Here is a 15122-nt window from a genome sequence, read left to right as displayed (position 1 = left end):
ACTATCATACTGACAATAAATAACCGCCTTTTATCGTACTCTCCTAGGATTAAAACAGTCAGGTTTATTTATCCGACGTAGGAAGACATCTAAGTTTTAGCAGTAAGACAAGAGAGAGGGCCATTTACATGATTTATCTTTAAGCGAAAGTCCCCACAGAAGCATTCAGAATACATTGACAAGCTCCGTATAATCTCCGTATATCATATCACGCAGAGTGCGCATCGGGGACAGATATTCAGACTCTTAAACTTTTACAATAATTGTCCCACCACTGGTGGCGCTCATTTTCAAGCTCATGGAGTAAATAAAGTTTTCACTGGCTCAGTTTTGTGAAAACCAATTTTATTTTTTCTCCTATAGAGATATCACAGGGATGGAGGCCTACTTGAATTTCACATATCACTTACTATTGGGAAATTCGTTTCTCTATTTCAAAAATTTGCGAGGTGACCCCCCCGATTTTTTATTTTTGTTTTTTAAAGAGAGTGCTTTAAAGTTTGCTTGATGAAAGTTTAAGTACAAGAATAAGTCTTTCATTTTCGAGGCGCGAACTACATTAAATGCGAACATTCTCAATTTTTCAAACCTTTATTCTTCACAAAATTAATGCAATCTATTTATGCTATCTCTAAACTCATTAGTAGAGGCTGGACGACGGACAATGTTTATACTCGGGACTTGAAATGTGGGAATAATTTTCACTTCGTTATCGGCATTTCGTGATCACAAGGTACAGGGTTATGCTGTTTTCTCTTTGATCCGAGGGAAAAGCCATACAATTTTCTCTGTCTATGAATTGTACATTCCAGAAACACAGCGGACTCTTATCAAAATACAGACAACGTTTTCATTTTATATAGGTAATCGATAACTATGGGCTTCCCGATGCACTAGCCTGGTGAACATCGGACACTTGATGGGAAATCGTGCGACGTTTGAAAATGGAACAGAATGGTTAAAGGTATACTGTCACCTGTTCAGTTGCAATTTTGCAGCAGTTACCGTGGAAAGAGACAAACTAACCAATCACAGATTTTAAGCGGGTGGCCGCTTTTTAAAAACAGCGCCCTCACATGGGTATTTTGAATACCAAGGAACGCCCCTTTGACCATATATGGGCATATTTAGATTACAGGTGACTGTATACCTTTAATCATTAGTAGTCAATATTGCTAGTTCTGCTTTTCATTAGATATTGTACTGTCATTTGAAAGCCAATCCAGCTTATATTCGAATCAGAATAGCCAAGGAACATAACATTTGTTTAGAAGAAGACTGTTTTCTGATTGGCTAATTTCTGAGCATCGGTGGCCTGTTATTCCAGCTGTCTTCTCGTGATCAGTCTTGTAAATTGACAATAAACAGGCTAATTTTATTAACAATTGGTGGTCCACTTTCATTGGATGATACATTTATTCTTTCCTGTCAAGCCAGCGTTGATAATGAACCCGCGGATTTTACAGCTCAAATTTCATTTTATCTTTTGCCTACAAAAGTTGATGTCGATAACTCCCCTGACGTTACTGATACGGAATATGGCAGTTCAAGCAAAGGACATTTCATTTTTCTAGAACACAAAGTCTTTGTATTGTAGGCCTAGGTGCCGCCGCGACAATGTAAATTGCTTTATTGGTTGTGTTTTGATGAATATCAGGTCAAACAAAAGACAGCTCATATATCAAACCAGGGGTTACTTGCCAACAAACTAATGTAGAGCTCCCTAAAATTGAAAGCATAAGATGTTTTGCCGTTGTACCTATCTCTATCCATGCATTCCGCCAATTTATTTGCATGGCCTGAAGACGGAGGCCACCAAAGTGTAAAACAAATCGACGCAAAGATGGTGCCAATCTCGAACATCTCAGTCACAGATACCCAAAATAGAGCTAAAATAGAACCCGCATATGTTCACAACAACAATTGGATGGCGAAATCAATATGTCATATGACTGTGAGTTTTATAAATTAAATGCATTAAAAGGGAAAGAGCATGCAGAGATGGATCTGATAAAGTCCCGATCACGTGACTATTTGGGAGTATATATTTCAAAGTGTTTGCTATCATTTCGAATCAATAGATTTTTTGTAAGCTATTTAGAAAGACGGGCTTATTAGCCAGCACTTTTGAGTCAATTGGCTATTTTCGTGGTGCTACATCACTTCATTTAGGCAGTGGTGCACTGAAAATGTCAGTGATTTTTAATCAGTAGGTTAGGTGGCGCAATGAAATTGTCGATGGCTTTTAATCAGTAGAATAGGTGGTGCACTGAAATTTTCAATGATTTTTAATCTGTAGATTAGGTTGTTGGGTGGAATGGGAAAGTGATAACGTATTGAACGTTGGTATTTTTTGTTCGATTGACATTTTAGTTAAATATCAGACGAACTAATTTCTAATGCCAATGTTCAAAGGTAGACCATGGATGTAGTCGGGACAGTACCTACATTACCGAACCCACACTTGATAATGATTTACATGTTACAAAAGGTGACGTTATTTATACATTCTGTCACTTGAACATACATAAAGTTATACGTTACGTTTTGCAAAGTTGTTGAAAATTTTCACAACTTACTCTTCTTTTTTCTTGTTCGTTTTTTAAGTCGTTTAATTGACGTGCACCTGTCTTGTCTTTTTCGCCTATATTAATTTAAGTTACTTACATTGGATTCCAAAACTTACCATACAGATGGCGGCAATGATAATGTTTTTCGTAACAGAAATTTTGCATTCGATACTATATATAGATGTTTTATCAGGTAATCTAAACAGTTTAATTGGGCATAATTCATCTCATGATGCAGTGTTATTTGCTTCTCCATCGCTGTTCGAAGTTGAGATTATTATTATGCAGCTGCTACTCAGAGAGAATTAGAGTTCAAAAATTATTTATAGCCACCTTTCACCGGAGATGGCAACAGTTACATTCTAACTAATCCATCACCTTACACACGAGGTCGCTGTTTTAAATAACAATACAAAATTCCATGAAAATCTTTTCGTCTGGGGCCAGATGACACACAATTCATAATAACATGTCGTTAAAGGACAATAAAATTCAAGGAGCAATATTACAGATTGGTCCATCACTTGAATTATGCAAGCTTGCATAGATGAAATGTTTGATATGACATTTTTGCATTTCAAATGCCACACAAACCCTACCAACCCTACGCTCATTCTTCTCAGTCTTACTTCACACAAATTGATAAATCTTTTTTATTACGTGGCATGGCACAGCAAAATATATCTGTCATTGTAGCTTTCATTGCTTGATGACACGCCATCTTGTCCAGCCACCCTATAATGCCTCATTTCTAGAGTTTTGATACAATGTATGTAAAATATTCAAGAAGCAAACGCCAAGAAAAGGAAATGGTATATCTAGGTACCCCAACATGAAGATTGGGTGCCTAAGACAAACCAAGTATAGTGACGTCGGTTAGGATACCTAAATACACAGTTAAAGATAAGGTGTACAAGATAAAATTAAAAGATAGGCGATTAAAGTATATTACAGGAGGATCGGGTGTCGAGGTAAACAACACAGGACAGGCTCTCAAAAAACATAACACGAAGATAGGGTGGCCCAGTACAAAACAAGAAGTTAGGGTGTCCAAGTATTTATCACAAAAATGGGGTGCCAAAAGTACAGAGCACGGAGACAGCTTACTCAAGGCCATAGATTAGTTGTCACATAAAAAAGGTAAGGTGTCAAATTATAAAATACGGCAATACTGTGTCCAATTCAGCAACACTGAATGGTGTTACTAAAGCTTTAATTTAAATGTGGATATTTCACAACCGCTAATTGCGGAGTAAAGATAATATAAAAATAGATTTAATAAGTGAAAATACAGAAACAATACAGCAAACTTTAAGGCATGATGAAAATAAATTGAATAAAAACGTCCATAGCTTCGTTGATTGAGATATGATATTCCCACAGAGCCGGCAAGATAATGAAATCTATTATTAGATTAGAAGCTCCTTCTTTTGCCTAATATTGGAATTATGTTTTAAATGTCGTAAAAAAGACGCAAAGACTTCCCCATTCTTTTCATTGCTTTGTATTGGGGAAATCTTATTCAGCCTTTTTACGATATAATAATGAGTTACGCGTTGATTAAAAGAGATAAATGAAAGCAACCTTTGATTTTTTCAATGTTTAGTTCTAGAAATAGATTCTAGAAATCGATTCTTCATAGTTTCGTGTTTAGTTCTAGAAATAACATTCTTCAAGTGATACAGTTGTCGCACTGTCGTACAGTAAGTCATTTCGATTTGATTCATATCAGTCACACTACACACTACATAGGCAGCCACAACAACACACTTCATCGGCAGTATAGGCAGTTACAACAACACACTTCATAGGCAGTTACAACGACACACTTCATCGGCAGTTACAACAACACACTTCATCGGCAGTTACAACAACACACTTCATCGGCAGTTACAACTATTACAACAACACACTTCATCGGCAGTTACAACAACACACTTCATAGGCAGTTACAACAACACACTTCATAGGCAGTTACAGCGACACACTTCATCGGCAGTTACAACAACACACTTCATAGGCAGTTACAACAACACACTTCATCGGCAGTTACAACAACACACTTCATCGGCAGTTACAACTGTTACAACAACACAACACACTTCATCGGCAGTTACAAGAACACACTTCATAGGCAGTTACAGCGACACACTTCATCGGCAGTTACAACAACACACAGTTACAACAACACACTTCATAGGCAGTTACAACAACACACTTCATCGGCAGTTACAACAACACACTTCATCGGCAGTTACAACAACACACTTCATCGGCAGTTACAACAACACACTTCATAGGCAGTTACAACAACACACTTCATCGGCAGTTACAACAACACACTTCATAGGCAGTTACAACAACACACTTCATCGGCAGTTACAACAACACACTTCATAGGCAGTTACAACTGTTACAACAACACACTTCATCGGTAGTTACAACAACACACTTCATAGGTAGTTACAACAACACACTTCATAGGCAGTTACAACGACAAACTTCATCGGCAGTTACAACAACACACGTCATCGGCAGTCACAACAACACACTTCATAGGCAGTTACAGCGACACACTTTATCGGCAGTTACAACAACACACTTCATCGGCAGTTACAGCTGTTACAACAACACACTTCATCGGTAGTTACAACAACACGCTTCATCGGCAGTTACAACAACACACTTCATAGGCAGTTACAACGACACTTCATCGGCAGTTACAACAACACACAGTTACAACAACACACTTCATAGGCAGTTACAACAACACACTTCATCGGCAGTTACAACAACACACTTCATCGGCAGTTACAACTGTTACAACAACACACTTCATCGGTAGTTACAACATCACACTTCATAGGCAGTTACAACAACACACTTCATAGGCAGTTACGGCGACACACTTCATCGGCAGTTACAACAACACACTTCATAGGCAGTTACAACAACACACTTCATCGGCAGTTACAACAACACACTTCATCGGCAGTTACAACTGTTACAACAACACACTTCATCGGTAGATACTACAACACACTTCATCGGCAGTTACAAGAACACACTTCATAGGCAGTTACAGCGACACACTTCATCGGCAGTTACAAAAACACACTTCATAGGCAGTTACAACAACACACTTCATAGGGGTTACAACAACACACTTCATCGGCAGTTACAACAACACACTTCATCGGCAGTTACAACAACACACTTCATAGGCAGTTACAACTGTTACAACAACACACTTCATCGGTAGATACTACAACACACTTCATCGGCAGTTACAAGAACACACTTCATAGGCAGTTACAGCGACACACTTCATCGGCAGTTACAACAACACACTTCATAGGCAGTTACAACAACACACTTCATAGGGGTTACAACAACACACTTCATCGGCAGTTACAACAACACACTTCATGGGCAGTTACAACAACACACTTCATCGGCAGTTACAACAACACACTTCGTAGACAGTTATGTTCATATTGCAGTAAAGGGAAAACATTGTCGGAAAACATTTTATCATCTGTTTCTCTTCTTTTATATAAATTACTTCACCATTTATTGACATAAAATTATTTATCGTTCATGATTCGTCACAAAAATCTTTCGAAGCCGTTATACCTTAACCAGGAAAAACTAGAAACAATATCTTGCATTTGTCTTGATCAGCTTTAAAGTGTTTTCTTTAACTCTGGTGTCATTGTTATTCTTTCTAATTTTTTTGAACAGTGTGTCATGAATAGTTCATAGGAATTCAAGACAATTCAATACAATAAACAGATGAAGGAATTAAATAAGCAATATATTACTAGAATCCACATTGTCTTTGATATCTGTTGTTTCAACAAACATGAAAACTCGGATGAAAGCTGAGCTAGCTGTTTTGTTCTGTTGTCACACATCCAAATTAGTGTTTCTGTAGCCGTCATTGCTATTTTATTAAAACTGAATTGACTCTTTAAATACTCATTACTTGGCGCACTAAAGAATCAATAAAAGAGCAACAAAGGTCGAAAAAGTTTTTTAAAAAATTCCATGTCATGTTTGCACAAGGATATTGCATGGTGCAATTGTGATTATGACACTGTATCCATTATATAATATTTCATCATTCCAATAATCGTTTTGGATTATTTATCTTCGAAAATGTCATTTATCATATTTGTACTTGTACAGTTTTCGTGTGTTTCATTTTTTAGTCTCCCCATTCCTTTCTTAAAATTATTATAATAATATAATTATAATAATGATTATTCTCATGTCAACTGGATATAAATTATGGCGAAGGAAACACTGCCATATCATACAAAATTTCATGTGAGAAAAAGACTGAAAAATTAGTTGCCCGACGCACTAATCGAGTTCAGCCTCGTGTGTAAGGAGGGATAAGGCTGTCATTGGACGAATTTGCCATCTTTTTGCATAGCAGTACAACTGGCAGCTTTTTTAAAACGTTGCTTCTTTATCCCTATCAATGTAATTTTTGTGTTTTTGCCATCTTGTGTCTTGTACACATTTGCTTTTTCTGTCCTATTTATAGATGTGTATTTTTATCATTTTTTTAATCAATTTGTATCTTGATGGCTTTAAACGCCGTTGACAAAGAATAACTTTCAAAAGACAACATAATTTGTATCTTGGTGGCTTTAAACGCCGTTGACAAAGAATAACTTTCAAAAGACAACATAATTTGTATCTTGGTGGCTTTAAACGCCGTTGACAAAGAATAACTTTCAAAAGACAACATAATTTGTATCTTGGTGGCTTCAAACGCCGTTGACAAAGAATAACTTTCAAAAGACAACATAATCAATCTCATTATGACTCGAGCACGTGAAAGAAAGCATTCAGAGCAGCCACAGACGGACTAACCAAATTTTAAAAAGGGATTTTAGGATATGCTAATGTTTCCAATCCATTAATACTCCTTATGAACATAGTTTAATATAAAGTACATTTTCGTGATAAAAACTCGAAAATACCACGAATGTTATTAAAGGAAAAAGATAAAGACTGGCGTGAATTTTACAACTCTAAAATCAGTAGAGTGTATAGTCGCTTATATTTTCGCACTATAATAAAAAGTCCTGAAGTAGTCAGCCGTCATTGACAGACTTATAATATCATTTACGCAAATAAAAACTGTTTTTCTTTAATATTTTTTTAATATCAACACACTCATGGACAAAGTATGCCATGTTTTTTATTGCCTTGTATTTGTTATGGTTATTCTGCTCTGTTACAACTATAGTAGAGTCAACACCATATTAATCAACTGATCAATGTTTCATGCCATACAAGCTGTGTGTAGGTGATTAATGGCACACAATATTTCGCAACATCTATGCAATTACACAACGTCAGAGATTGTGAAAGTCTAGAATATTATATGCAATATATCAACAAGTCTTCATCAAAAAAGACAAAAACTTGGTCGACTTTCAATGAATTTGTTCTGAGTTATACTGATAATTTGGCTCAATAAATGAACTGTGTGAGTCACATCTTTACAGTACGGACATGATCTGGGGTAAGCTTAGGTTTTTCGATCTTGCTATTTTCTTGATCAAATCGCCGAGGCCCTTACGAAAAAACCATGGTTGTCAACATATAAACTGCTAATTTGGGGAAAGACAGGGGAGAAAATGGCCTTTTAAGTGTCTATGAAGTCAAAATTTAAATATAAAAATCTCATTACAGGTATCAGTCCTGTACACATGCATAGTATTACGTTGATATTTATGCATTCTCCTTCACATCAGGAGACTTGATCAGCGGTTATTTTCATTGAGATATGTTCGTAAATTAACAAGCTACTGCTGATAACCAGATCCTTGATCACCGTGCGTGCATCGATATACGTGACTTGACTAGGATACAACGTTACCTGTGACATTGCATAAAGCAATCAAATTAATGTACGGTGTCACGCAGTTGACCTAAACTGATGAGCCGATGGTGAGTCAATGCACTGTAATTTCGAGTTCGCGGAATTCCAGAAACTGAAGCAATCGATGAACGGTACTAGTATAGCCACTGACCGAGTCGCCGTACGACGTTTGTGTTCAAATACAGATGGCGGACTATCGAACGAGTTCAATAGTTGAATAACACAGGTTATTGTACAACCTATAAAATAATTCACTGGTATTTTTAGGGATGTAAAAATAAAGCTGTTTATACGTGTTGAATTATCATCAGGTCATTCATTGATACATTTATAGGCTCATTAAGACTTTGTCTGAGCATTTTATGGATTCTAACACAGTCACAGAGGGACCGTGGTTCTAAAAAGTCATTCTCTGAAATGACATTCTCCATGCCGAAAGAAACAAACTCCCATTTGACAGATAGTGAACGACTTTGCTGTCGAGAAGCATATATATAATATATATATCTGCCGTACTCAACAATCATACATTTTTCATTAAAAACAAATGAGATCCGTCGTGTTATAAGGAAAAAAATTAACCGGATTTTGCATATCCGTGTATTTATAAAGTTGCTCCACTGTATGACTTGTGTAATTAAATTCAACCATTTTCTACCGTTGCGGAGAATAGTTAATTCCCGTGGTCATAATGCTTCCTTCATTGCCAGGTATCTGAAACATTCGTCGTTAGGGATCATTCGTCAGACCTCAATGGTATGTCGTCTCAAGTACGAGGCATCCTTAGACTTTATGTACCATGTCCCTCTTATAAAAGGCAACAACACGTCCCCTCCAGTACCAACTACTCATAAGTACATCGATGACATATGGATCAATTGCTACAATGAAAGCTATTAATGCCTGACCGTGAAATATCAACATGAATATGAAAAACATGTACGTTTAAATGTCTCAAGGATTGCTAGCATACCGTTAGTGTAGTATATGTCCTTGTAATGACACGACGCCTGTACAAGCCCATTGAGAGGCAGTGACTGGGTCATGAGACGAACGAAAATAGTACCATATTGGCCTTGGTTCATTAATTGTACACGCAATCTTGAGTTTGCCATGGTGCGGGGGGAACAGGCGATACCAACCAGATAACGGTGCCTGATGACATTCAGAAAACCGTAGACATGCGACATGTATAAGGGATTACAATTCTTGATAAAAAAAAATAATTTAAAAAAAACATTTGAACCTTTTACGCGCTGATCTTTAAATTGCAATTTCATCCATATTAAACCAAGATAATTGAGTTGAGATCTTCCAAATGTTAAACAACGGAAGCATTTGCTCACTATTAGCCTATACGGTAGATTTCATTACATGATCGTCAAAAGCAGCCATGTCACAACATACAGTCAGTGGCCATTTTATGTCTATGTTTAATAAATATGTCAATAAAATGCGCCATTATTGATTGTGTTTATGATATTAAGCTGGTAAGAATACCTTTTTTGTCACAAAAGTTCAAAAGGTCAACAGGTTTGAGCTGACATTAAAATTTCATGACATTACTTCAAAATTAACCTTCTACAATAAACTCCAAAGGACGGATGTCGCTTGAGGGCGCTTGTAGAGTATTCCTCGTGGTGCCGATGGACGGAATTCTCTCTCAAAATTTCTCAACGTTACGGGAGAAATTTTGTTAAATTTGTTCTGCTAGACTATCTTGAAGTGTGTTGGCCGGCAACTGGTGGTTTCTTTTGCCGAAATACGATAACATGCTCGTTAAAATGGCATGTAAAGATCACGATGCTCGTTCGTCTCAGTCCTCTGCTCAAGATGGCTTCCTCACGTGTGCGTATACGTGTACAGTGATGACTCTGGTGGTACGTGTTGAGCGCGAGCTTCGAAGTTGGAAAGTTGTATTACTACTCCTCCTTTTGTTGTTATCCGGTGACGTTGAGTTAAACCCCGGTCCAAGGAAGTCGACGAGAGGGGCCCAACAGAGAAGCATCACCGAAGCCCTGAAAAATAAATCAAGTGACGTTACTAGTACACCTGTCTCCGGTGAGTTGAGCGATGATAGTGACGGCAGCCATGTTGCGTCCGACAACAATGCAAACGGTAGTACCGCCTGTACACTGAGCGATGTAATGGCTGAAATAAGAGGTTTGAGGAAAGAAATATCTACTCAAATAAAGACAGTAGATGACAGAGTACGAAAGTTAACAGGTGAAGTTATAGAATTGCGTGGTGGAGTGCGAGAAAATAGCGAAGCCATGGCTAAATTGTCAGAAGAAAACGAAGGGTTACGTAACAGGCTTGGTAAAATGGAATATGAATTGGATAAAACTCAGGCACAAATGAAACGAAACAATTTGATTATTTACGGAGTTGAGCAAGCTGGGGAAGAACCTTGGTCGCTTACTGAGCAGATTTTGACAGACTTTATTAAAGAAAAGCTGCAAATCGAAGAGGCTCCGGACTTTGAACGTGTACATCGCCTCATATACGCCCGCAGCCACCCGCAACCATTATAGCGAAGTTTTCCAGCTTCAAGCAGCGAGAGAAAATTCTACGAGCGGCATACAGACTTAAAGGATCTGATTATCGCATTGGAGAAGATTACACTCCACGGGTGAGGGAAATACGAAGGAAACTAAGCAAGTACGCAGAAGAAGCTCGTACAGAAGGGAAATCAGTAAAATTTGTATATGATAAACTGAAAGTAAATGGTGTAATATATGTATACGATGAGTTTACCAAAAAGGTCCGTCCTTTACACCCTGTTGACGAAACACAAAGCAGAGCCGACTAGGGTTTTGGCCACGGCCAGAGTAATGTATCCAGGGTTTTCAGTAGCACAACTTCAGAAGAAAGTATTAAAGCTGACTTTGCTCATTTGAAATTTCTAGTTTGGAATGTAAATGGCTTGCTGGAAAAACTTGGTAATGCTGATTTTCGTGAATATATCCAACAATTTGATTTTATATGTCTGACAGAAACATGGCTTTCAAAGCAAGATAAGATTTCTTTCGATGGTTATAAGAATATTCAGGCTCCTGGAGTAAAGAAAAGTAATTACGGGAGAGCCTCTGGTGGTATATTAATTTTTTTCGTGAAAATAACAGCTGTGGTTTTGAACTTAAACCTCTCTCGTGTACATCTACAAATATAGTTTGGTCTGTACTTACGAAAAACAACAACCCACGTTTATTGATTGCTGGAGTGTACCGTCCTCCAGAGGGTTCAAAATTTGCAGATAAGAGTTTCTTTGATAATTTAGAGTCTGATCTGATAAAGTATACTACTCATTACAATTGTGATGTAATTATTGCAGGAGATTTTAATGGGAGAATTGGTAATATTTCAGAAAGTATTGAGTTTGATTCAGATTATCTCCCAATTGATGATTCAGTAAATTGTAATTATCAGTTACCACCTAGAACTTCACAGGATAACGTGGTAAATAATTATGGTGCACAACTTTTGGAATTTTGCTCTAGGGTAGATATTGCTGTTGTAAATGGTAGGCTATGTCAAGACAAAGGAGTTGGTAATCTTACATATGTATCCAGTATTGGGACCTGTGTAAATGATTATGTTCTCACCACAGCAAATATGTTTTGTAATTTTTTGGAATTTAAAGTTGATGACCGTATTGAGTCAGATCACTTACCTTTATGTTTTGACCTCACTTTTCTGGTTCACACAGTCCATGTCACTTCTGGCACAAATACTCATAACAGTAATTTCTCGAGACTGAAATGGATTCCAGAGAAAAAAGACCAATATTATGATAATTTCAATACAGATAATGTGGAGCACATGTGTCAAACTTTCTATGAGTGTATTGCATGTGAAAATTTTGATAGTGCAGCTGATTGTCTCTGTAAAATTATATATTCTTGCAGCAAGGAAATGAAATTTAAGCATACACAATATACAGGTAATAGACAGAATCCTTGGTTTGACAAGGAGTGTTTGAATACAAAGAGGGAAGTCTATAGTTCTTTGAATAATTTCAGAAAATTTCGTAGCCAGGATAGTTTGAATCGTTATATTCAGATGAAAGCTGACTATAGACGCTTGTTACGCAGTAAAAAGTCCTCGTATCAAAAACAGAAACGTGAAGAATTAGAATTTTTAGCTATGCAGCCAAACTCAAATTGTTTTGGCAGAAATTGAGTCAAAGTTCAACTGGTATCTCAAGTAATATTACAAGGGAAGAGTGGCATACTTATTTCAGTGCCTTGTTCAATCCAGAACAAATGGAAGTAGAGGGTGTGGAAGAGTTCTATACTTCTGTCCAGGACTTTGTAGAGCAGCTTAATTTTGATGATTTCAGTGATGTAGATATTGACTGCTCTGAATTAAACTGTCCTATAGATATGAATGAAATCAAAAATAGTGTAAATAAGTTGAAAAATAACAAAGCTCCTGGAACAGATGGTATTCCTTTGGAATTTTGGAAATATGCACCCCAGGAAATGTATGATATGCTCTGTGTTCTTTTCAATGGAATTTTGGACAAAGGTGTTTTTCCCAAACAATGGGCAGTAGGCCTAATTAGTCCGATTCATAAAAAAGGTTGTAAAGATATTCCAGGTAATTATCGTGGTATAATGCTCTTAAATGCAATCGGCAAAATCTATACATATATTATGACAGAAAGGCTCCAAAGTTGGTTTGACAAATACAGTAAGTTGGTGGAAGCGCAAAGTGGTTTTCGAAAACAGAGAAGTACCATTGATAATGTTTTTATTTTACGTACTCTTATTGAAAAATATGTATTTCATTTAAATAGTCGTTTCTACTGTGCTTTCATAGACTTTGAAAAGGCTTTTGATAGGATTCACCATTATTCATTATTTTATAAACTGGCCAAGAAAGGGATAAGGGGCAAATTTTTTTCATCTCTTTACTCTATGTATTCACATGTGAAAGCTGCTGTAAAATCTCCCCAAGGTATAAGTGATTTCTTTGAAATCAGTACTGGTGTACAACAGGGATCTGTCATTTCTCCACTTTTGTTTTGTTTTTATATTAATGACTTGGAAGAAGCATTGAAATGTGGTACAGAAACTGTTGTGTACTCTTATACGTTAAAGCTTCTGTACTCGCTGACGATCTGTCTCTCTTTAGTAGCACCCTAAATGGTTTGCAGCGACTCCTTAACCGTCTTTATGATTATTGTAAACGTTGGAGATTGACAGTAAACCTTGGCAAAAGCAAGAAAATGTGTTTCGAAAAGGAGGTCGCCTAAAAAAGACCGAGAAATGGTACTGGGGATGTAAAGAAATTGAAGTAGTTTCAAAGTATAACTATTTAGGGGTCATTCTTTCAAGTTCAGGTGTCTGGTATCAGGCACAAAAATACATTGCAGATCAAGCCAGGAAGGCTTTGTACAATCTTGAGAGCACTTTATACAGATTTGATGGGCTTCATCCTAACATTGCATTTCACATATTGATTGTAAGATACTTCCTATCCTTCTTTATGGTGGTGCTATTTGGGGGACACGAGATTGTGTCGATGTTGAAAAAATCCAGCATAAATTCTGCAAATTTCTGTTAGGTGTAAATGTGAACACAACAAACTCTGCTGTAAGAGGAGAATTGGGAAGATATCCCATTAAAACTTACCTTGATATGGAAATTTTACGTTATTGGATAAGATGTCTTCACCCTGAATGCCCTGAAATTGTCTATGATTGTTACAAGTACCAGTATGATCGAGCAGAAAAAAGTGTAAACTGTTGGGCTTTATATGTAAAACATTTGTTGTATACATATGGTTTTGGTGACTTCTGGATAAATCAGCAACAATCGATTGTACTTATTTACTTCAACAGTTTAGAAAGGTGTTGTGATATCGCAATGCAAGAATGGCAATCAGAGATAGAGAGTAGCTGTAGTCTCCGTACATATGTAAATTTTAAAAATGCTTTTAAATGTGAGAAATATCTTACATGTATTCAGACTACTGTATATCGCAAGGCTTTAGCCCGTCTTCGGGTATCATCCCATAATCTCCTAGTTCAAAAAGGAAGAGAACTTGGAATTCCACTTCATGATAGATTGTGTCCATTTAATTGTAATTGTATAGAAGACGAATTTCACTTTGTCCTGGTCTGTACTCAATATGAAAATCTCAGAGCCCGTTTCATTCCTCAATTTTACTACACACCTGCTATAAAATGGAAATTTAGTCGATTATTACAATCAGAAAATGAGAGCATCTTGGAAAATCTAGCAAATATGTATTCCATGCTTCTAAACAACGTCAGCGTCTGCTGGCAATGGAAACTAGAAATGTAACTTTGTCTAAAACCTCAAGTGACTGTAACTTTTCAATATGAAAATTGTACATTAAGGCCGGTGGCCTATAGTACTGAATAAATATGATGATGATGATGAACCTTCTACAATAAACTCCAAAGGACAGAAGTTTGACATTCAAATCCAAATTCAAGGTCACTCAACGAGTCGAATTATCCGTTGGATATACAAAAACGATAACGTACTCCCATTTGTTTCCACGCATACATAATACATTTAAATCTATCGAATTTCTTTTCGGTCAAAATCAAAAAGTAATATTTCCTACATCGTGTGTAAGAAATGTTTATTAAATCAGTGTTAATGTTATTG

General features: G+C 36.7%; 1 protein-coding gene and 1 long non-coding RNA gene across 2 annotated transcripts in view; both read right to left on the bottom strand.

Moving 5' to 3' along the window:
- Positions 1-15122, bottom strand: part of LOC139131998 (glycine receptor subunit alphaZ1-like) — a 30455-nt gene that overhangs the window by 14112 nt on the left and 1221 nt on the right. The gene's annotated exons all lie outside the window — the stretch shown is intronic.
- Positions 6126-14661, bottom strand: LOC139131999 (uncharacterized). The gene is made up of 4 exons (XR_011552228.1): positions 14441-14661; positions 12710-12852; positions 12149-12231; positions 6126-10493 (listed from the first exon to the last, which is right to left on the bottom strand). It is a non-coding gene; the product is annotated as an uncharacterized lncRNA (long non-coding RNA).

This window comes from Ptychodera flava, chromosome 4 (assembly GCF_041260155.1).
Source record: "Ptychodera flava strain L36383 chromosome 4, AS_Pfla_20210202, whole genome shotgun sequence".
In the NCBI taxonomy this organism is placed as follows: Eukaryota; Metazoa; Hemichordata; class Enteropneusta; family Ptychoderidae; genus Ptychodera; species Ptychodera flava.
The sequence above is the reverse complement of the archived record's forward strand: the minus strand, read 5'-3'. Positions and strand labels throughout refer to the sequence as shown.